The following is a 21,750-nucleotide window of genomic DNA, read 5'->3' as shown; positions in this document are numbered from 1 at the left end:
TTAGAGTTTGTGCTGAAAACACACCTGCTTTTGAAACGTCTTACCTATTACCTATTTCTCAGGAAAATAGCAAATTGCGCTTGGCACCACTTCATTAACATACATTACACACACAGTTTGCACACATCACCCACAGGTAGTGCAAACACTCTCACCCAGGCCCAATTGCGCTTTGCGCTGTCATGAAAACTGCACTTATATTAAGCACTAGAGCCCGACCGATATGGGATTTTCGATTACCGATATGGTGGCCGATATATTTAATTTTTGAGCTGGAATGAAAACACACCTTTTCTATGTGGATTTTAATCAAAGAATATATGACATTATTATTATTATACACTGTCAACAAATTCTAGAAATGAACACTGAGAAAATAAAGAATAAATAAAAATACAATAAATAGTTGAGTAAACATCAGTACTGTATGTTTAGTATGTCAATTGCTGACCATTTAAATAAAGAATAAATCAAAATAAAACAAATAGCTAAATAAACATCAGTACTGTATAGTATCAGTCAAATGCTGACCATTAAAATAAAGAATAAATAAAAAATAAAATAAATAGCTAAATAAACATCAGTACTGCTTAGTATCAGTCAAATGCTGACTATATTAATACTGCCAGTCAGTTAGGGGCAGGTTATAAAACAAGAAGCATTTACACCTGCCAAGACAAGAGATAAACAGCAGCAGCAGTGTTACACTGTATTCTGCTATACAAGTTTCATCGGTGAAAAACCAGACTTCTAAATATTACATTTTATTAAATGACATGACTGGAATTGTTCGGTTGAAGGGGGTACCAAACTGTGAATCCTGAACAAAACAGTTTGGTGAATACGTTTACTCATTAGCTTCCACTCAGCTGACAACAATGAATGTGGCTACATGATTAGCTAGTTAGCTATAAGCTCGTTGTCACAGAGAGTAAAAGATGGACGTTGTTTATTTAATTTCCAGCATTGTGTCTCACCAACTTGGTAACAACATAGCATGAAATCAACACTCATCAGACACAATCCACCTCCGCACTGTTGTCTGCTGAGCTGCAAAAAGATGCTCTGATGTTTATCTTTCAGTCTGCTACTTTACTTACTGCACTGACAAACTATGGCTGGCTAACAGCAAACAGACATGAGTGACATGGTTAATGTTATATAGTTATATTGAAAAGGGAAAATGATGGGGTCATTGTTTAAGTTTCCAGTATGTATTTCACAAACTAGTTAACTTACCAAAACACCGCTCAACTCCGCTCTGTCTGCAGAGCCACCATCAGCTCAGCTCTGTAAACAATGGAGTCGGAGCGCGCTCTGCTGGACAAACTACATAATGACATCAATTCTAAAGCATTGTTTTCTGCATTATATGTTCTGAAAAAAAGTTTTCATATCGGTGCATATCAGTAAAATATATGCCGATACTGATATATCGGTGAAAGGCTAATATCGGCCAACCGATATATCGGTTGGGCACTATTTCGCACTCTCACGAAAATTGGATAAGATGTAGCACACGGTTTTGTGTGCTTACAAAAATAGAGCCCGAAAACTAATTTGGAAACTGAAGATTTCTAATTTTCTCTGTTAAAAGTGGTGAAAAATCATTAGATCCATTGGAATGGTTTTAAAAATTGTGAAATGTGTTAAATGAAGCTGAGAGTAATCTTACTGGTAGCTAAAGCATGATGAAATATACCAAATTATCTAATGAATGGGCATGCAACATGTATAACTGTGTGGAAAGCTGCAGAACATTTGTGGAATTCTGCAGTTGCAGATTCCATGCAGGCCTAGTTGTAGATCATCTCTGAGCATAGGGATCAGATTCAGCGTGTGAACTGTGACAGGCGTCAAATGTATTTGTTGATCAGTTTCTGAAAGCCTTCTGTTGTGCTTAATGACATTAGAGGAAAGGTCAGGAGGGGTTAAAAAGCTGGGACAGGCAACTCTTAATGAATATTAGAGAGAATTTTAGAAAATGAATTATTCTTTTCAATTTGGATCTATATAGTGAAAGAGACATACAGTATATCTTTTTATTAGAAGCCTTAGAAGAATCCTTGTCAGATCTCAAGGTTTCTTTTGCATTGGCTTGACAAAGTACTTCACTTTTTTTTTCTATCCAGCTGAAGGTCTGTTTATATTGCGGTAAGCAGTCTTCAATTTGTATGTCATGATTTGTAGGGGTAACACATACAAACACACACCTCAGAAACAGGATTTGGACACAGCAGGTGTTCTTGACGTGGACAGGTGAATCAACAGCAGTTGATCTTTAGTTATTTAAAGATCATTAATTAAGTCTCATTAACTCTGATAAATAGGTCTGCCAGCTGACCAACATTCTGTTTGTCTGTCCACTCAAAAGACCTTACACACAGTACATTTTAAAGAGCGTACTGGAGTCTGGACGTTTGGGTGGTAGAAACACTTTGTGTCCCTTGAGTTGTTTTTTATCAACATATTTATTTTAGGCTAAAATTTATATAAATGTATAAGGTAAAGTGTAGGCCTAACCTACAGGATATCTTATGTCCATTAACTGGTCCCCATTTTCCTCTCTAGCATCTCTCAGCTCTTTGGTTCCTAAGAGAGTTGTGTTCCTGTAATGATGAAGGCTAGAAAGGAGAGAACTAAACTCTTCCATCCTTCCTTTACTCATCACCAGGATAAAAAGATCCTCAAGAGACTTGTTATAAAATAAAAGATGAATGGAGAGAAGGTGAATAGAGGGATTTAGAAGATAGAACACTGTCAGACTGTGAAAGTTGTGGACATTTTCCTTCTTCATGTCCCATACATTGTTGCCATTGCAAGCTGTACTGTAGTGCTGCTTTTGCAGCGCAAATTTACAAGGATTGTTCTGTTAAGGAATGAGATTGAGCTACAGTGTAAACTGGATGACCTACAGAATAAGCTGTTAGGGGACACTGAACGTTTAGTTTGACATTTGGGAATGTTTAAACCTGCTGTAACCACTAGATGGCGCTGATCAAACAGTTTCACTGGAGTAAATGAGAAGGGTTCCTCCTGACACCTTGACCACCACCTGTTTCAGCTTTTATTTATGATTATTAAAGCTTCTAACAGCAGTAAAAGCTAATAATGAGTTGTCAGGACAGTTCTATACTGATATAAACCATTTATTTTTTATGTATTTCCTAATTTGCTAAATTGGATAATAATTATATATAACAAATATATTATATTTTTGGACCCTTAAGTCACACTTAAAAATTTATGAATTTCAGTGCATTAGAAAAATAGGTCTATATCACAAACAAATGATGCTGGACTTTTTCTCAGAACTTTTCTGAGACATTTTTGAAGTCAGTTCCCCTCAAATTTATAGGTGTAGTTAATTACATTAACTGTAGACAATCTCCACTATTTTTTACAAACAGAAAGTGTCTATTTTGAACAATAAATCTATTGCATTGTCATTAGAAACATAAACCTATTTTCGTATTTTTTTGTGTGCTTGACTTGTGCTATCTTTCTTGAAAATAAAGCTTCATTGTTTGAATGAGGCTTAAGTGTCCTTTCTCAATGTAAATCCATCTGGGCTTTTTCTCAGCAGCTTTCTCACAGTTTTCATTTTATTTTGTTGGTAAAATTAAATATGTTGATCCTGTTAAAGTTAATCCACTGGGGCCTTTAAAATTTAATATTTGATCAGTGAATTACTAGGACTCCTTTGGGAGTCCTCAGAAGGAGAGGCACGTTATCAAGGCGGTCTTAGGATCTAAATGAAATAAACTCTCTCTCTCTGGTACTTCATCATATTGATAGGGCACAAGGGCACAGAAAAAGAGGAGATGGGGTAGGTTTGAGTGCTTTTTAATGGAGCCCTGCTTCTTTCTTCTTTTGCTTGCATAAGAACAGGTTTGTGGAATAGGATTGAGGATATACAGTTGAAGCCAGAAGTTTACATACACCTTAGCCAAATCCATTTAAACTCAGTTTTTCACAGTTCCTGACATTTAATTGTAGAAAACATTCCCTGTCTTAGGCAGGGTTGGGGAGTAACGAAATACAAGTAACTGGAATACATATTTCAACTACAAAATATAAGTAACTGTATTCCACTACAGTTACAATTTAAATCATTGGTATTTAGAGTACAGTTACATTCAAAAAGTATTTTGATTACTAAAGAGATTACTTTGCATTTTATTGTCATTTGTTTCATTTAATATTTAGTCCTTTCAGATGGAAAAATTTATACATATAAATGATGCAATCCAAAGTGCATTTGAACAGCTGTGAAACACTTTCTTATGAAGTGTTACATTCATACGAGCAGACAGAGAAGTAAGTTTGGAGCAGAAGAAATAGAAATAAACCTTGTGTAAATTGTCAGCTTTACGCTAAGCTAGCTAGTTAGTAGTTAGGATCACTATTTTAAGAATGTTATTTGTCAGAATAACAGTAGAGGGCATGATTTAGTTCAGCATTTATTTATTTCATCACATTCCCAGTGGGTCAGAAGTTTACATACACTTTGTTAGCATTTGGTAGCATTGCCTTTAAATTGTTTAACTTGGGTCAAACGTTTTGGGTAGCCTTCCACAAGCTTCTCACAATAAGTTGCTGGAATTTTGGCCCATTCCTCCAGACAGAACTGGTGTAACTGAGTCAGGTTTGTAGGCCTCCTTGCTCGCTCATGCTTTTTCAGTTCTGCCCATAAATGTTCTATCGGTAAGGGCCTTGTGATGGCCACTGCAATACACTGACTTTGTTGTCCTTAAGCCATTTTGCCACAGCTTTGGAGTTATGCTTGGGGTCATTGTCCATTTGGAAGACCCATTTGCGACTGAGCTTTAACGTCCTGGCTGATGTCTTGAGATGTTTCAATATATCCACATAATTTTCCTTCCTCATGATGCCATCTATTTTGTGAAGTGCACCAGTCCCTCCTGCAGCAAAGCACCCCCACAACATGATGCTGCCACCCCCATGCTTCACGGTTGGGATGGTGTTCTTTGGCTTGCAAGCCTCACCCTTTTTCCTCCAAACATAACGATGGTCATTATGGCCAAAAAGTTCAATTTTTGTTTCATCAGACCAGAGGAAATTCCTCAAAAGTATGATCTTTGTCCTCATGTGCACTTGCAAACTGTAGTCTTGCTTTTTTTATGCCGGTTTTGAAGCATTGGCTTTTTCCTTGCTGAGCAGCCTTTCAGGTTATGTCGATATAGGACTTGTTTTACTCTGGATATAGATACGTGTCTACCTGTTTCCTCCAGCATCTTCACAAGGTCCTTTGCTGTTGTTCTGGGATTGATTTGCTCTTTTCGCACCAAACTACGTTCATCTCTAGGAGACAGAATGCGTCTCGTTCCTGAGCAGAATGATGGCTGCGTGGTCCCATGGTGTATATACTTGCGTACTATTGTTTGTACAGATGAACGTGGTATCTTCAGGCATTTGGAAATTGCTACCAAGGATGAACCAGACTTGTGGAGGTCCACCATTTTTTTCTGAGGTCTTTGCTGATTTCTTTTGATTTTCCCATGATGTCAAGTAAAGAGACACTGAGTTTGAAAGTAGGCCTTAAAATACATCCACAGGTACACCTTCAATTCAGTACACCTCCTATCAGAAGCTAATTGGCTAATTGTCTAAAGGCTTTGCATAATTTTCTGGAATTTTCCAAGCTGCTTTTAGGCACAGTTAACTTAGTGTTTGCGAACTTCTGACCCACTGGAATTGTGATATAGTCAATTAAAAATGAAACAATCTGTCTGTAAACAATTGTTGGAAAAATTACTCGTGTCATGCACAAAGTAGATGTCCTAAACGACTTGCCAAAACTATAGTTTGCTAATATTAAATCTGTGGAGTGGTTAAAAATGAGTTTTAATGACTTCAATCTAAGTGTATGTAAACTTCTGACTTTAACTGTATGAACACCTCACAACCTACACTCATACCTACTCCAGCGCCCCCTCTACACAACCTCTCACCTTTGAGCATGCATTTGTGGGAATCTTTGCCACTTAAGGAAATGAGTCTCTCCAAATCGTGGTGTCCTCAAAGATGCCTATTTGAATATTTTCTCTGCTTAAAGAGCATCAGTTGCAGGGATAAATGATAGTCTTGTGTTTCATCAGGGTTGGTGAATTAGCACTCTGGATAATGACGGGTAATTAATGAGCACTGTGTGTATTAATGTGGGATGAATATCTGCAGCATTTGGCATGGCAGCTGTCATGTATATCTTACCTATTAAAAGCCTGCTAAATTGCGCCTCATTTTGCACTTCCCCACGCTCCATAGTTCCATTAAGTGTCTCAATGGACTGAACAGGATCGCAATCGGTCCTCATTTTCCACTACATAGATATATCTCTACACATGGATGTATATCTAGTGTGTAATAGTGTACAGTATATATGCTCTGCATCCCTGAGCTTTCGTGTTAATGACAGAAGGGATAGATTGAAGTCCCTTTGGTAGATCCAGGCATCATCACATTCTGTCTCATATCTCCTCCCAGGGGATGATGTTCCCATGGAGTGCTGACTAAAGCGATGTTGCTAATCTCTCACATGATTGCATTTGTCTGCCATTGTAATATTTCACATTTCCTTCCACCTTTTGTTCACTTATTTCACAAGTTTCATCTGTTTTCATTGCCAGAGGTCTGTTGATCAAGGCTCAACTTATTAGCAATGGGTCACGATGGTTGACTAAACATCCCATAGACTATTAGTTAGTTAGGTTGACTTTATCTAGATTTTTTTTTTAATAGTTTTTAACTTTTTAGTAGTGACACTTCAATTAGAGTGGTCAGGTCACAGCGTGCTGTGCTTTAGGTTGTTGTTTAGTTGAGTCTTTGGTGTTGGACATCTTTGGTTGTTGCGTCGTGTCTCGTGCTGGGGGTTTTTAGCATCCCACCACAAGCACTGGGTTTTTAAGGTGCTTTGTCAAGTTAAAAGTAGTCCAACTTTTAAAAATGTATTCCGTCACTCTATTTTTTCCATTCCTTTCCACTCCCTCTATCTGTTTTTGAATGCAAGGATGCATTTTATTTAAATGCCCCCAAACAGTCTCATTTACTTATGCATGGCGAAATTCCTCTGGAAATGAAGCATGTGTGAACCTGCAAATACTCATTGCCAAGCAGCATATTGTTTTATGCTGCTCTCTGTACTATTGGAGAGTACAGTTATAAAGAAACTCCTCACTAAAATGATATCCTCGTTCATTGTGAATATTTAGTATAGCTCAGCCTGATCTCATTAATATACGTAGCTATTTTTACGTTAATATTTGTAACATTTAAATGTACATGTTTGTACGTTTGGTTAGACACTAAAACGAACAATATGGACGTTTGAAAGCATCTAAAACATAAACATTTTTACGTATTTACAGCTTTAGAAATGTAAAATATTGACGAATCCATTACAACTATATCTGAATACACTAATCGATTCTAAATATATTTGTACATTTTCTACTGTTTTATAGATATTTTAGATCCTTTAACTCTACCCTAACCTCTAAACATAACCACAGTTCAGCAATATAAAAACATGTAACAAGATTAATGTACAGTAGCAATAATTTTTGTTACAATATATTTATATATATATATATATATATATATATATATATTTTACAGCCGCTAATCCCACACCTACTCCTAAACCTAACCATGACCATTTATTAATCATATAAAACACGTAACAGGCGGACAAATTTAATCACAGTAATTTATGAATTTATTAAAATTCAGTATAAAAGTAGTCCAAAGGGCAATGCGCTGCATCCGCTGTGCTCCCTGACGGCATACTATAGCATTGTGTGAGGTGGAGAGTAGAATTTTAATTATTAATTGCTGTAAATCTTCTCCTGATGTACTCAATGGTGCTGCCATTTCTCATTCAGTCATATACATCGCAGAATACGGCATGTCGCAAACGGTCACGAAACACTTGAGAGCCAATGAGCATTTGAGATCACTGCCATAAAACTGCTGGTTGTAATGCTTGAGGTGGCAATTTTTTAATTTTGAAAACGAAACCAATGCGGGTTGACAGTTACAGCGGGCACGACGGTGCTGCGGCGGATGGAGATGGAGATTGTTGAATAAAAGGCTTGAATTTGAGTCTGTTCTTCACAGAAAGCAGTCTGAAGATTTGGAGTATAGCTAACAAATGTATGGATTCATTTGATTATTGTTTTATGGTGCTTTTTGTAGTTTATTTTGTTTTTTTGGCATATTCTGAAAACTCCTTTTGTGTCCCATGGCAAACACAAATAAAATTAAATGCTTAATAAATGATTAAACGATTGCAGTGTTTTTATTCATTTTAATATTTTAAAGTTTAGTCTTGGTTAAAGTGATAAAATCCTTTAAAACGTTGTATAGGGCAACAGAAATCAAACAGAACTAAATGAAACCAATAAAATGTCATATTTTGTCAACTTCATTAAATAAATGTGATGGCATTTAACTAATCTTATTGATTATAAATTAAATGTAATTAACTGATTAATTCTATGAATTATTCAATAATAATTCATTCAAACAGTACACATAAACATTTGTATGTTTCTATAGGCGTTAATACATAAAATGAAGACGTTTAGATGCTGTCAATACGTCAATATTGTATGTTTCTGTGTCTATGCAAACATAAGAGAATGTATGTTTGCTAGAACCAAACTTTACGTAAGAATACATACAAATTCTCATTAGATCACATTGTTTAGCTATGTATGAAGCACTGCCAGCACACAGGTCACTGCCAATCCAAGCAAATTACAATTGGTCAACACTGTGAATACGCATGTCGATGTTCACCAGACTTGAACCCTACACAAAATTTTGTGTTGAGAAAAACTTAGCCACCGGAAGTCCATCAGGGGAAATTTCTGATTGCTTGGATTCTGATTGAGATGAACGTATTTCACCTGCAGAATTTCTCTGTGCAAAGGTAAATGTGACTAAGCCTTAAGAAGACTGTCTAATTGGGGTCAGATGAACCCAAAACCAACCTAATTAAATGGACAAGTCATTCAGACAACCCACATCCCTATCCTATGTCTGCTCATTGGTTTGTCTTTATGAAATCTTTGGACTGTCCTGATTTGACCAGAAACTGTTGATGTTTGGACTCTGGATGCGGAGAGGAGACTGGGGGTTGACACTGTGACTTAATCATGCACCAATTCTCTCCATGGAGCACCGGTTCCTGTCTATAGTCATAAATATGGGTCAGTTTGCTCCGGTTGCACACTGGAATCAGACCTATTTGCCCCCTGTCCCAAGAGATCTCCCCCCATAATGATTGTCAGCTCTATAGAAAATCCTGCCGGATGCTGACAGACTTTGAGAATATCTCCTAATCAGCCTTAGAATTCCTGTAGCTCATAGATTGAGTTTGACACTCTTCGATTTGGTGTCACCCTTTTGGGGTCACTGTTGATTGGCTGAGCAACACTTGCTGGATTACATTAGCAGTAGTACTGTTTAACGCACAAACACATGCCATGTCATCTCAGGTACAGGCTAGTGGACTCACCTACTGACTAATTAACCTTTCTCTCACTTGCTTTCATGTAGACTGTACCTTCACCGAACCCTTAAAACCTGATACTCCATTAAACTAATGCACCTAATTAAAGTGGATTTCAGAGTAGCTGTTAAACCCAGAGGCCAATGCAAAAGCATAATTGACTCCAGGTACTGTCAAAACCATAATTTTGCAGATTGTGGAAGTGACATACATTACATTTCAATGTTTTATAATGAGTGTTTTTCATAGTGCTAATTGGTGTGAATGTTTCAGGGAGATGAGGCATGATAGCTAGTTAATTATGTAATTAGTACAGTTTTAATACTCAGTGGGAATAATAAAATGATGATCCTACTATAAAATTGAGGTCACAACCAGCCAAGCAATCTTTGAATATACTTCTGTCTTAAAGAGTAGCCTTGGTATTTCATGGTATTAATATATGTATAATACTTTCATGGGGAAATACAAGCAAATGTCACTTTGTACATTTAGATTGTGTTTTTTTATTTATTTTTATCTTATCCATAAATAAAAACAGGAGTAGACAGGGCACATGTCTTGCTCCCACCAATTCAATGAGCTGCATTAGAGTATGACACTTTCATGAGACAAGCACACAACCATGGAAATATTATATTGACATAATATTCATATGACCTTTTACAGCCAGCATGGGCACCTATTGCCTTTAATGCACAAAGAGCTTCAGACAAAGACTGCTGCCCAATTACACCAACAGTGAGATTTGAGTAGATATACAGCTAGATGGAGGAGTGTGCATGTGTCCTAAGACACCCCAATGTAAGGATGTGTGTGAGTTTCACTTGTTTCCATTCTTCACACATTCTACCTAACCTGATTGACTGTGTGCTTTGTGCTTTGGGGAAATGGAAAGCTTTGTATCAGCTGATGTGGTGTCATGAGACCAGTGCTCAAACTGAAGGTTTTCCTCAGAATCTCACTCTTCCTAATGGCTCCCTTCAGACAGCTGCTGTACATGGAGTCCACAGGCAGAGACACAAATACAAAAACATGTCAAGTGTTAAATGTGTGCGAGAATATGATTAAATTATTTACCTTTTAAAGACCTCATGGCTTAAGGAGTGAAGGCGTCCCTTTTTTAATGAAATAGCTTGAATGATGATTCACTACTTGCTATTGCTGGTCGGAAGGTTTGGTAAAAGGGGGCAGGGCATTCTCATTCTAGAGAGCATTTTATTGGACAAAATTAGTGAGTGTAAGAAGTGTCATCAATATTTTTGGTCTGTTTTCCCAGAAGAGAATTAATAGCATACAAATGGCTTCAAAGCTAAAAGATATGGGTACATCTCCAATGTAATGGAACAGAAACAGACAAGCACAAATTACTTTAAGGCAGCCCTTAAATCTCCTCACAATTAATTGACAAAACAGACAGATTTACTACCTTCATCATGTCCGGACAAAACCACCTTAGTGGCCAAACAAACGGCAATAATGGCTCAATTCCTCAGAGAAATCCGCTGAAAAGTCTTTGTGTGTGAGAGGGACACATTAACAGCTACCCTCCTGGTGTCCTGTAGAAAAGACAACTTGCAGGGCATTGCATGCCTGTTTGTGATCACAAAACAGACTGTCTTTGGCCATATTTGTAGTCAGCCAGGGTGGTTGTTCTCATTTAAACAAGAAAGCAGATACAGAAGCGAAATATGTCAGTTCCTGGAGTGTAGAAACGGTTGGGACATACTAAAGCGATATCTTAATCACCTACACAATAATAGGCTTACATTGGTTATTTTGTTACCAAGTTTCTCCTATTGCAGCTTAATGTGCAGAGAGAACTGCAAGTATGCCATTTGTTTGCTGATTTACCAAAAAGTTTTAAAGAAATAGTTTATTCAAAAATGGAAATCTGTTTGGTTGAACAAGGTGGACGGAGGGAGCATTTGGGAAATTAAGGCTATGTCTGCATTAACCTCGATACATTTGAAAACTGCATTCTAAAAATGCTCTGTCCACACTGCCATTTTCAAGCATTTTTCAAAAGTTTCTCATCCACACCGAAACGTATGAAAACGCTTAAATCCACATATTGCACATGCGAAAAATCGCAGTTGCATGTACGGTCTGAAACGCAATTGTCCTTGTGTTCTGTCACCGGACAACAATTCCAAGTAAACTTCCTGTCGCCTTTGAAGGAATGCTGTGTGAATGTTGTACAAAGTAATAACGCTATCAAAATGAATATCAGGCACAAGAGCACCACTATAACACGGGCTGCCATCTTGATTGTTTTGGTTGAATGAATCACATTACTGCATCACATGATAACAAAGATGTCATGCGATGTTTTCAGATACATCAGTCCACTGGGAGAGTATTTTCAAAAAGCTCAGTTTTCGCTAACAAAAACACTGTCTCAGTGTGGACGGAAGGCCAAAACGTAGAGGAAAAAGATAAATTTTCAAACTTAAACGTATTAGTGTAGACATGGCATTATTGCCGAAAACTCGCTCTCTGATATTTCCCTTTTGAATTGTGTTTCATTGCATCTCTCTTTCATGTTTGACTTGTCTGTGTTCTCACCAAGGTGTGGCTTTCTAAACGACTCCACTTCAAAGTAACTTATTTCTCTTTTCTTCATCTCTGGTTTCCCTTCCATCAAAACTTGATTCATCTGGAGAGAGCGCACTGATGGTAAAAGTTCTCCTCCCTCGATAAAGGTTGTATGCTATGTCTGCTGTATTCAATCTAGCTAGAGTCATTGGAGGTTCTCATTGGCAATACAAAAGCGGCGAATGCCTTCACTGGGAGGCCCAAGCCTATTATTCAACACAATGCCTGATCTTTTGTATTCACATACACACTTATGCAGACACGGTATGGCCAGACATTGCTTGAGACTCCTTTTCAGGACAACACAATGCAACACAACTCCTGCATGGACACCGACCTCTCTAAACCAAATTACTTCAGGAAACTTCACGCAGGATTGGTGCTGTGCCAAAAACTCAAGTAGTCTGTCTGGATGTTTTCTGTCCCTCCTAGCAGCCTATTCCTCTTTAACAAGCCTTATCTGCAAATCAAGCTAAATGCTAATAAGCTCAGGCCTGATTTCAAACACTTTTGAACCCTGCAGCTGTTTATTGCCTTTCAAAACCAAGAAGGCAATGTTTTTTTTTTAATGCAGATTTTTCTTGTCATGTGTGGTTGTTGAATGTTGATACATTTTTTGCAGCTACTGTATCTTATAGTGAGGGATGGAGTGATTTGTTATGGGTAAACACAAAGTGTTTGGGGTCTAAAGGATTGGCAGAATTTAATGGAGGGAGAGCAAAGAATACTGTGTGTGTCAGTGGTTTGTCTGCACTTACAAAAGATTCGCCCTGAATCATGTTGATCACATCAGCTCCACACTAGGCCTCCACTGTGACTGACCCCTGATTTTATAGTCTTCATAGTCATGTCCTGTCTTTCTTCTTCAGTTCATTTTTCAATTCAATTTATGTGGTTTATTATAACAGTGGTTCCCAAACTGGATGCCGCCAGGACTGGGTAGGGGTGCCACAAAATTACTGCTCAGTTTAATATTCTAATAGCCATCAGTTTAAAGTACCAGCAGTACTGAGTACTGACTCAATTCCATACCCACGCTGTTTGTCTACAGCCGGAAGCTTTTTAAACGCTCACATGCATATGTGCGAGTGCTCGTTTCTCGTAGTGAATGAAGCTGCACAAAAAAAAAGGATGTTAAGTAAAATAACAATTGTGCAAGTAGAGGAAATAAAAAAAATGCAGAATAAAATACAGTAAAATGAAACAGTTGCAAAGAAAGTATCAATTAACGAATTTAACAAAGTTAAAGCATCAATTAATTAATTTTAAAGGTTAAATGAATCAAGTAATTAGGAAAGATGAACTAAAGATGAAAAATAAGATTTCAAGTGAGTTAGTGCACTCACCTTAGTGCAGATTGAAAATGCAGAATATTTGTATAAGTGGTTATAGAATAGCAGAGACAGCTGTGCTTATGCAGTATTTTGTGAGAGCTGACCTCAGTACACTGAATAAACACACCCAGAACAGGTTCCGTGCTGGCTGGAGGTCTCTCAGACCTGTCACATACTCTCTCTCTCTCTCTCTTTCTCTCTCTCTCTCTCTCTCTCTCTTTCTTTTTTGAGGATAAGAGACTAGTGCTTTTAAGTGCAGACCAACAGGAGAGAAAGAGAGAGGAAAATCAATGAGGATTATTTTAATAGTCATCAAAAGCAGTGGCAACAGAGTGAATGAGAATGTGGGAGGACAGAGGTTCAGGAGAGGAAAGGTAAAGTTGGAAAAGAGAAAGTCCAGAGATAAAACTGAATAGCATGAGTAAACAGTGGTGTCCAAAATCCCCATAGAATTTCATGAATAGATTTCTGACACTAATGAGAGAATACGCCTCACATCTGAGTTATTTTTGCTAATGGCACTCAAGTTAATTACACATATTCATTATTGTTATAAACATAAACATTTGTCATTTTTGTTAAATAATGGAGATATGGGCTGACACACTGTACACATGCATGAATACACACATAGACAGACACAGACAGTGACCATGTCTGTAATGGCTGTAATCCTGCAGTGACAGACAGATATGTTGTCCTGTCTGTGAAGTGAGAACTGAACAATAGCGTGTTAATTACTGCTGCCCACACAAGCATGCATAATCCTAATACTGTACTCGTGCCAGACAGCATGGAATACATGCACACAGGAAAACATTGATTCTGTAACACACACACACACACACAAGTGCAAAGAGAAAAGGCTCAAAATATAGAGGAAGTGGGTGGATATGGGGCTTACTAAGAGAAAAGACTCACTGTTAGAATTTGGCAGTGAGTAAATGTGAGTGGCACACGCGCACACACACTTATTCACACACATCTCTCCTCTGTGTTATTAGCGTTAACGAAACTAAATGAAAACATTTTCATTAACTAAAATAAAAATCTAAAAATCTAAAAAAAAAAGTCTAACATAACTGGAAAAACTGAAACTTAACTGAAATACATTTTCATGACTCCAAAACTGTAACAAATAAAATGAAATAAGAATTACCATAAATTAATTCAAGTTTTTGATATACAGTATATTATTCAATTGGAAACCTTTAAAGCCTGCCTTCATTAAACATGAAAATGCTACTAGATAGCGATAAAACTAGATGGCCCTGAGAAATTTTACAACATTAAATATATTTTAATTAGTTAATTCATTAATTTTGTCAGCCCTAAATACCAACAAAAAAATATATATATATTTATATATATTTTGTGAAACTATACTGAATCTAGAAAACACTGAAAAACTCAAACTTAACTAAACACCGTTCCAGTGTGGATGAGAGGCGTAAACATAGCAAAATTTATGGGTTTTCAAACGAAAATGTATTTGTGTGGACGTGGCCTAAAACTCAGTTATGGAGTGAAAACTAACGAAAATAAATGGAAAAGAAAAAATAGAAATAAAAAAATAAGACATACAATAACACTGTTCTTGGATATGCATGCTCATTACTTCGAAACAAATAAACAAATTATTTTGACAACCAAGAAGTAAACGTCATGAATAGCTTAGATTTGTGTGTTTGGGTTGCAAAGGGGATGATAGGGATATCTGGAGGGATGTGGTGTTCAATGCATTACCTCCTCTAGTTCAGTAATCATTTGCAACCCCATTCAGGTCCAAATTCACCCACCCATCACACCCCCTTCCATTCAGACCCTTTTACACCCCCCTCAAAATGAAAAGAAACAGGTCATGGTGTGTGTGTGTGTGTGTGTGTGTGTGTGTGTGTGTGTACGGGCATGTAGACAATAGGCAGATTGTGTGTGTGTGTGTGTCTGTGTGTGTGTGTGTGTGATCTATATTCCAATGCTCTAGATTCAGTGGCTGTGTGCTAACACGGCAAGCCGGCTTATCAGTGGGAGACCAACTCCTTCTGTCATCTAGCAAAGAATGAGATGGATACACACATGTGAATTCTGAAAGCATACATGCACAGCATTATAGTCCAAAGATGAGGAAAGAAAGGCAAATTGTGTTGTTCTTTCATCGCTTAGGAGACATTATAGAGTTCTCAGCTATGTTTGAAGTATCACCTTTGTCTCAGATGTTTCTCCTTTGGTGAAATGCAAGTAGGCACAAATGACACAAATATTCAGATTTAAAAGTTTTTTTCTGAAATTGAAGCGACTTCAATCTTAGATATTTGCCTACATATTTGATTGTTGCCATACAGTAAGAGAATAGCACTATAAAATGTATGAGGATAACAGCTCAGACATTTTATTTGTGGAACTTAATGAAAAATCTTTGAGTTGATATTGAAATTTCTTTTGATTGCTGACTTTCAGATTTGGGATTGTTCAGACATCTTCTGACATATTCTCTAGAAGAGACACAATTGAGAATACTGGGGTCTTTTTCTCAGGTGAAAATTCTGAGGAGGTGGAGACTTCAGCAAAAGCATCAATTTGCTCCCCATTTGATCTCAATGCTGTCTGGGAGAAACAATTGACATATTAAAGAGATTTCACTTGTGATTTTTGTTTCCTGTGGTGTTTCAGGTGTAGTAGAGTAGAGGGAAGGGCGTATACTTCAGATTATCAGCATACATCCAAAGAGAGAGTGAGAGGGAAAACAAGTGAAAGGAGAGCTCCTTGGTAACCGAAGTACAGATGAATTGAGGGGCATCTACTACACCCCTCCCTCTGAGCCCCAGGGAGTGTCTGTTAGCGTGTGTGTGTGTGTGTGAGGGAGGAGGGGGTGTTTCCCAGGGTTGGACTGAGGGTGTGTGTGTCGGTAGGAGGGGCTCATTGTGAAGCCAATAGGCGTTGATTAGATGGGTAGAGGCACACACCGACTTATTGGCGAGAGGACACGGCTTTTCAACGCACAAAACTTGTCCAGCGCTCCCGTAGACTGGGAGGCCGTGACAATTCTACACAGTGTCCACCTGCAACACACACTGGAATAATGGTGTTCATCGGGACTTCTCTCAAGTCTGTCATTAAATACTTCAAACGGAAGGGTGAGAACTATATATGCAATACTTTTACCATGTTTGATCAGAGTAAATTTTTGTTTTGTTAACTTGTTGGAGTACCCTGTTGAAAAGAACAGCATAGCTGGTCACCAGCATTGTGTTTTGGATACTGGTGTGATTGAGTCCCCACCAGCCTTCTTAACTAACTTAACCAGCAAATCTCATTAGCTCAACCAGATTCAGCAGAAAGACCATGCTGGTGAACAACATGGATATGCTGATCCACCAGCTAGACAAACACTAACAAGCATAAACCTGCCTTATCCAGCAGGATGGTCCTGCACTTTATCGATCTACCAGCTAGTGATTGATTTTAAGGAGGTTGATCCTTTGTGGAATTTCAATGGCTGTATTTGTCTTTGAGATCTAAGATTGTCTCTGACAGGTCAGTGATTTGATTGTCAGGTTCGTAAGTTTACATTATACATATAAAGCTGTAAACCTCTAAATCTTAACTGGGACAGACAAGTCGTTTCCTATACATTTTAATAAACAAGACTGTTAACACCTTGCTAACGATGGCCAGAGAATGACATCTGTGGGTGTGTGTGCAGCTTTTTATATTGACTCTGGTTTCAAATATCAACACAGACCCACAGTATCTGAAAGACACTTTCAAATTAATTATTGTACTGTATATGATTTGCATTTGAACCTGGAAATAATAATCATAATAAAAAAAGCTTTTGTTCATTATTCATAAATATTAAGTTAAATGGCAAGCCTTAAAAATAACAAAGCACAAATTGTGTTTTAATTGTCATCAATGATAATTTATCTTCTGAGCTGAGATTGGGTGGGTACGTCCATCCTCCATTACTGCACATGGTGGATGGGAAGTGTGTGCAGTAGTGTGTGTGTTGTGTGTGTGGGTATGAGCAGTGTCCAGGGGGATTATGGGAGTTTTGAATAGGCTGATTCTGAGTGCTGAGCTCAGGCTGATGTGGAGATTGATATTGGGCACAATGCAGGTTTTTGTCCTGGTTCCTACAGCCTGTTCCCCTCACTACACAAGAGCAGGTCCCTCTTTCAAACACATAAGCCTACACTGACGTTTAATGGGCAGTCTGAGTGTGTGTATTACCTATTCTACAATCATCTATATTTATTGTAGGCACTTCAGAGGGATCTCTCTCTTTTATCTCACTCTCTGAATATGAAGGTTGTTTAAACCATTTTTTGTGGATCTTTTGTGTAAATGGTCCCATCGATTGAAGTAGCATATGTGTTTGTGAGTAAGTGAGTGTGTGTTTTGGCTCTCAGAGTGCAATCAGTAGGTTTACATGCACTATAGTTTTATTGCAGTCAGACTAAAACAATAATTCACCTTTTTTTTTAAATGTCATGTAAACTTTTAGTCAGACTGAAATCGTACCTGTCCGATTATGCATCATGTCGTGTGTACTTGAACAGAATCTTGATTACAGAATCTTTATTATAACTGCACATACACTACCGGTCAAAAGTTCTGAAAAGCTTATTCTTTATTATAATTTTTCTTTTTTTTTTCACATTTTAGAATAATAGTAAAGTCATCAAAACTATGGAATAACATAAATGGAATTATGGGAATTATGTTGTGACTAAACAAAATCCAAAATAAATCAAAACTGTGTTATATTTTAGCATCTTCAAAGTAGTCACCCTTTACCTAGAATTTGCAGACATGTACTCTTGACATTTTCTCAACCAACTTCTTGAGGTATCACCCTGGGATGCTTTCTAAACAGTATTGAAAGTGTTCCCATCTATGTTGGGCACTTATTGGCTGTTTTTCTTTATTATTTGGTCAAAGTCATCAATTTCAAAACCTTTTTTTTTTTAATAAAATGTTTGTTTTATAATGAAATAAATTAATATGGTGGCACAATTATATTTCTGTCTACAAAACTAATTTCAAACATTTAAGCATATGCCTTCAGATCAAAAGATTTTTAAGATCATGAGAAACATTTCAGTCAAGTGTTTCAAAACGTTTGACCGGTAGTGTATAAACATACTAAATGTTACATTATGTGTGGGAATTAGACATGCCACGGTATCATAATTTTCACACCGGTGCGGTGTTCAAGTTCAAACCGACTAACACCGTTCAAGTTCAAACCGACTAACACCGGTTTTACTGCTGGTTGGACGCTAGGTGGTACTATGGGGTAATTTTCGTTAAAGGTGCAATATGTAACATTTTTCATGTAATATTCGCCTTTTTTTTTGCCAATGTGTGAACAGCTTGTAACGCAACTTAAAAAATGAGCCCTTCCTGGACTGATTTTCATGCGAAGGGAGCGGGTCACTTTTGCCGGGAAAATCCAAAGGATGTGACCTTTATGCACGCTTCCGAGAGCCTTGCCTCAGACAGTAATAGCTTCTCTTCCACTATTCAACAGCGTCAACAGACAGTCTGCAACACTAGGTAACGTTATCTTAGAGATGGAATCCAGCAAATGTCTGACTCCCAGCACAACACCGACTCCTAAACAAACTCCAAGTAAGCCAAAAACAAAACAAAACAAAAAAACATTTATTTACTGAATCCCATCTGGCTAAGCGGGAACGTGATCGTGGTCGAGCGAAAACTAGAGTGAACATCGGCAGGGCATTTGATTCCTGGAGGGACCTTCGTTCGGTTTTGGGGATCAAAACTGACACAGAATTGCCGTTCTTCTTATTGGACAGGTAAGCTTATAACTGCAAAACATGTGAAATATAGTGCCATAAGGATTGATCAGTGTAATTTTAGCTAACTTGATCTTGCCTGCTAACACTGACGAATTGCAAGCTACCTTGCTTCATAACTTTCAAATCATTTCAATGATCTCTTTATACTAAAAGTCAGGTTAATGTCAATGTTAATCTGTAATTATTCAGCAAGGTAAACTACAATAATACAATATTTTTCAAAAAAAATATTTTTTATAAAAAAATATTTACAAAAATAATAACTATATATATCACAATATCCAATTAAATCGTCAGAAGACTGAAACCCTTTACATACACGTGTGTTTCACAAGGCACGCCTCCGAACATACAGCACGTCAGACGTGCACATAGATGGCTTTTCTGTCATCTGTTCTTAAAAATATAATAAAGTGTGTTTCTTCAAGCGTGTGTCTGTGTGTCTAACAGCATTTATTGTGTCATTCCGAATCTGAGATGTCTTACAGTTACCCACCATACACATTATATTCGCTACCTGCAATTAAACGTCTTCTGTCAGTGTGTGCACTTCACATGCAACATGCATGGATGGCCTTGCGTGATGCCTGTGTAATTTGATACGTTGGTAAAAAATAATCTGGCTTTCAGTGCGTTGTTTAGGTTCATTTATCGGGGGTCGCAAACTCTTCATTAGATAACTATTCTATATTTAAGGCTATTCTATTCATTAGGCTATTGAATTGATATTGGAAGTTCCATTCATAATGTTTCCACCGGTATGAAATTTCACACCGATGTTGTCCCTTGTACTGCGTAACACCGTACACCGTGGCAACCCTAGTGGGAATCATAATAATATTTGCCAAAATATTCATTAAATGGAACTTGCAAGGGCGGAGGAGGTGCAAAACTTTGTGAAAGGTGCTAAATACATTTCTGCTGAAAACTACAGGCGATGACTGTGCGAGTCAGCTGGTCACTATCAATAGCTTATTGACATGTTTAGTTGTTACCACACAGATCACATAACATTTAGATGCTAACCTGAGGCAAACACAAATTCAATGAATACTCCATGCATCAATATTTCCGACTGTGGCCACTTTCTCTGGGCAAGTCTATGATTTGGTTGCTGTTCTAAATACTTGATGAATACACTGCTATATCAAAGTGCTTCATCCCATTACCTAAAATACTAGGAACCTTGATGACTGGTGGTACCTACATGGTTTAAGCAGTTAATTAATACCCTGTTCGAAAATCCAGCTTAAACTGGTAGCTGTGTTTTTAATATGGATGTTGGTTTCTCTTGGTAGACCACCTTGAACCAACAAGAAACCAGCTACAAGCTGGTCACCAACTTATTGTGGTGAAGATTTTTGGAACATGGTAGGTGGTAAACCAACTAATGACCATCTTGTATCAGTTAATGACCAGCTTAGACATGTGGGAAACCAGTTACCAGTTACCAGCTTAAATTGGATATTTTTTAGCAGGTTATCCTTAATGGAGAACTCCTTTTTAGCCTAAAGCACTTGTTAGATGATCAGTGTATTACTGAATGATCATTCACAAATGACTGTAGTTTTAACATGTATTGTGCCACACTACTAAATGCCCTCTGAATGTGTTTTTCTGTTTTGTCTCGTCTGATGTCTGCATATTCACAGTTGATGCCTTGAAGAGAAAATGTCCCTTTGAAGCCCAGTGCTGATTTAAACAACAATAAGTTCAAAGGCTTGGAGTTGTGGTTCAAAGATAATGAAAATCCTGGAGAAGGGATGAAAAAATATGTCTAAATGTCTTAAAAAAAATTATCTCGCACCTTATGGAGGGATCTCTGGAGCAGAGCGAGGCCAGAAGCTGTGCTCACATTCATTTGCAGTAAGACGTGTTAGTCTCTCTGGAGAGTGAGTGAGAAATCACTTCTTTATTTAAAGTCATGAATGAACACAATGGCCTCCCATGGACTCCGCTTGTCAGTCTGGCAGCTCTCGCATGATGGGCCATCATGTCCTAATGGTCCAGTACCACCTGTGGATAGCTCCTCACACCTGTGAGAAATCCCCCACCTCCATCCTACTTTCCCTTCCTCTCTCGTTCTAACGACCAGCTTGTTGTTTTTGTTTGTTTGCTGTTGGGACAGCTGGAGGTTTGAACTCCAGGGGTCTTTCCTTAAGGTTCCCTTTCACCCAAGTCAATCATGGCCATTTATACCACTGCTAATGTGTTGGATAGATCAGTCTTCCTGTTTGCTTTGGGCCACCCTCTGGTACCAGTTCTTTGGGGTCCAAAGAACCCCAAAGACTCCTGTGTGCTCTCATTTTGATTGAAAAACTGCTCTTCTTTCATGCTCTGCACAACCCTGATCTACACAGTAGATCACAGACAGGTTGTGTAGATCAGGGTTGTGCAGAGCACGAAAGAAGAGCAGTTTTTCAATCAAAATGAGAGCACACAGCAGTCCTGT

The 21,750-nt window shown here is 37.8% G+C and overlaps 1 protein-coding gene across 7 annotated transcripts in view; it reads left to right on the top strand.

Annotated features, from left to right (window-relative positions):
* The window catches only part of LOC127416025 (NHS-like protein 1), a 154,056-nt gene that overhangs the window by 111,259 nt on the left and 21,047 nt on the right, over positions 1–21,750 (top strand). The window lies entirely within an intron of this gene.

This window comes from Myxocyprinus asiaticus, chromosome 25 (assembly GCF_019703515.2).
Source record: "Myxocyprinus asiaticus isolate MX2 ecotype Aquarium Trade chromosome 25, UBuf_Myxa_2, whole genome shotgun sequence".
Taxonomy (NCBI): Eukaryota; Metazoa; Chordata; class Actinopteri; order Cypriniformes; family Catostomidae; genus Myxocyprinus; species Myxocyprinus asiaticus.
The sequence above is the reverse complement of the archived record's forward strand: the minus strand, read 5'-3'. Positions and strand labels throughout refer to the sequence as shown.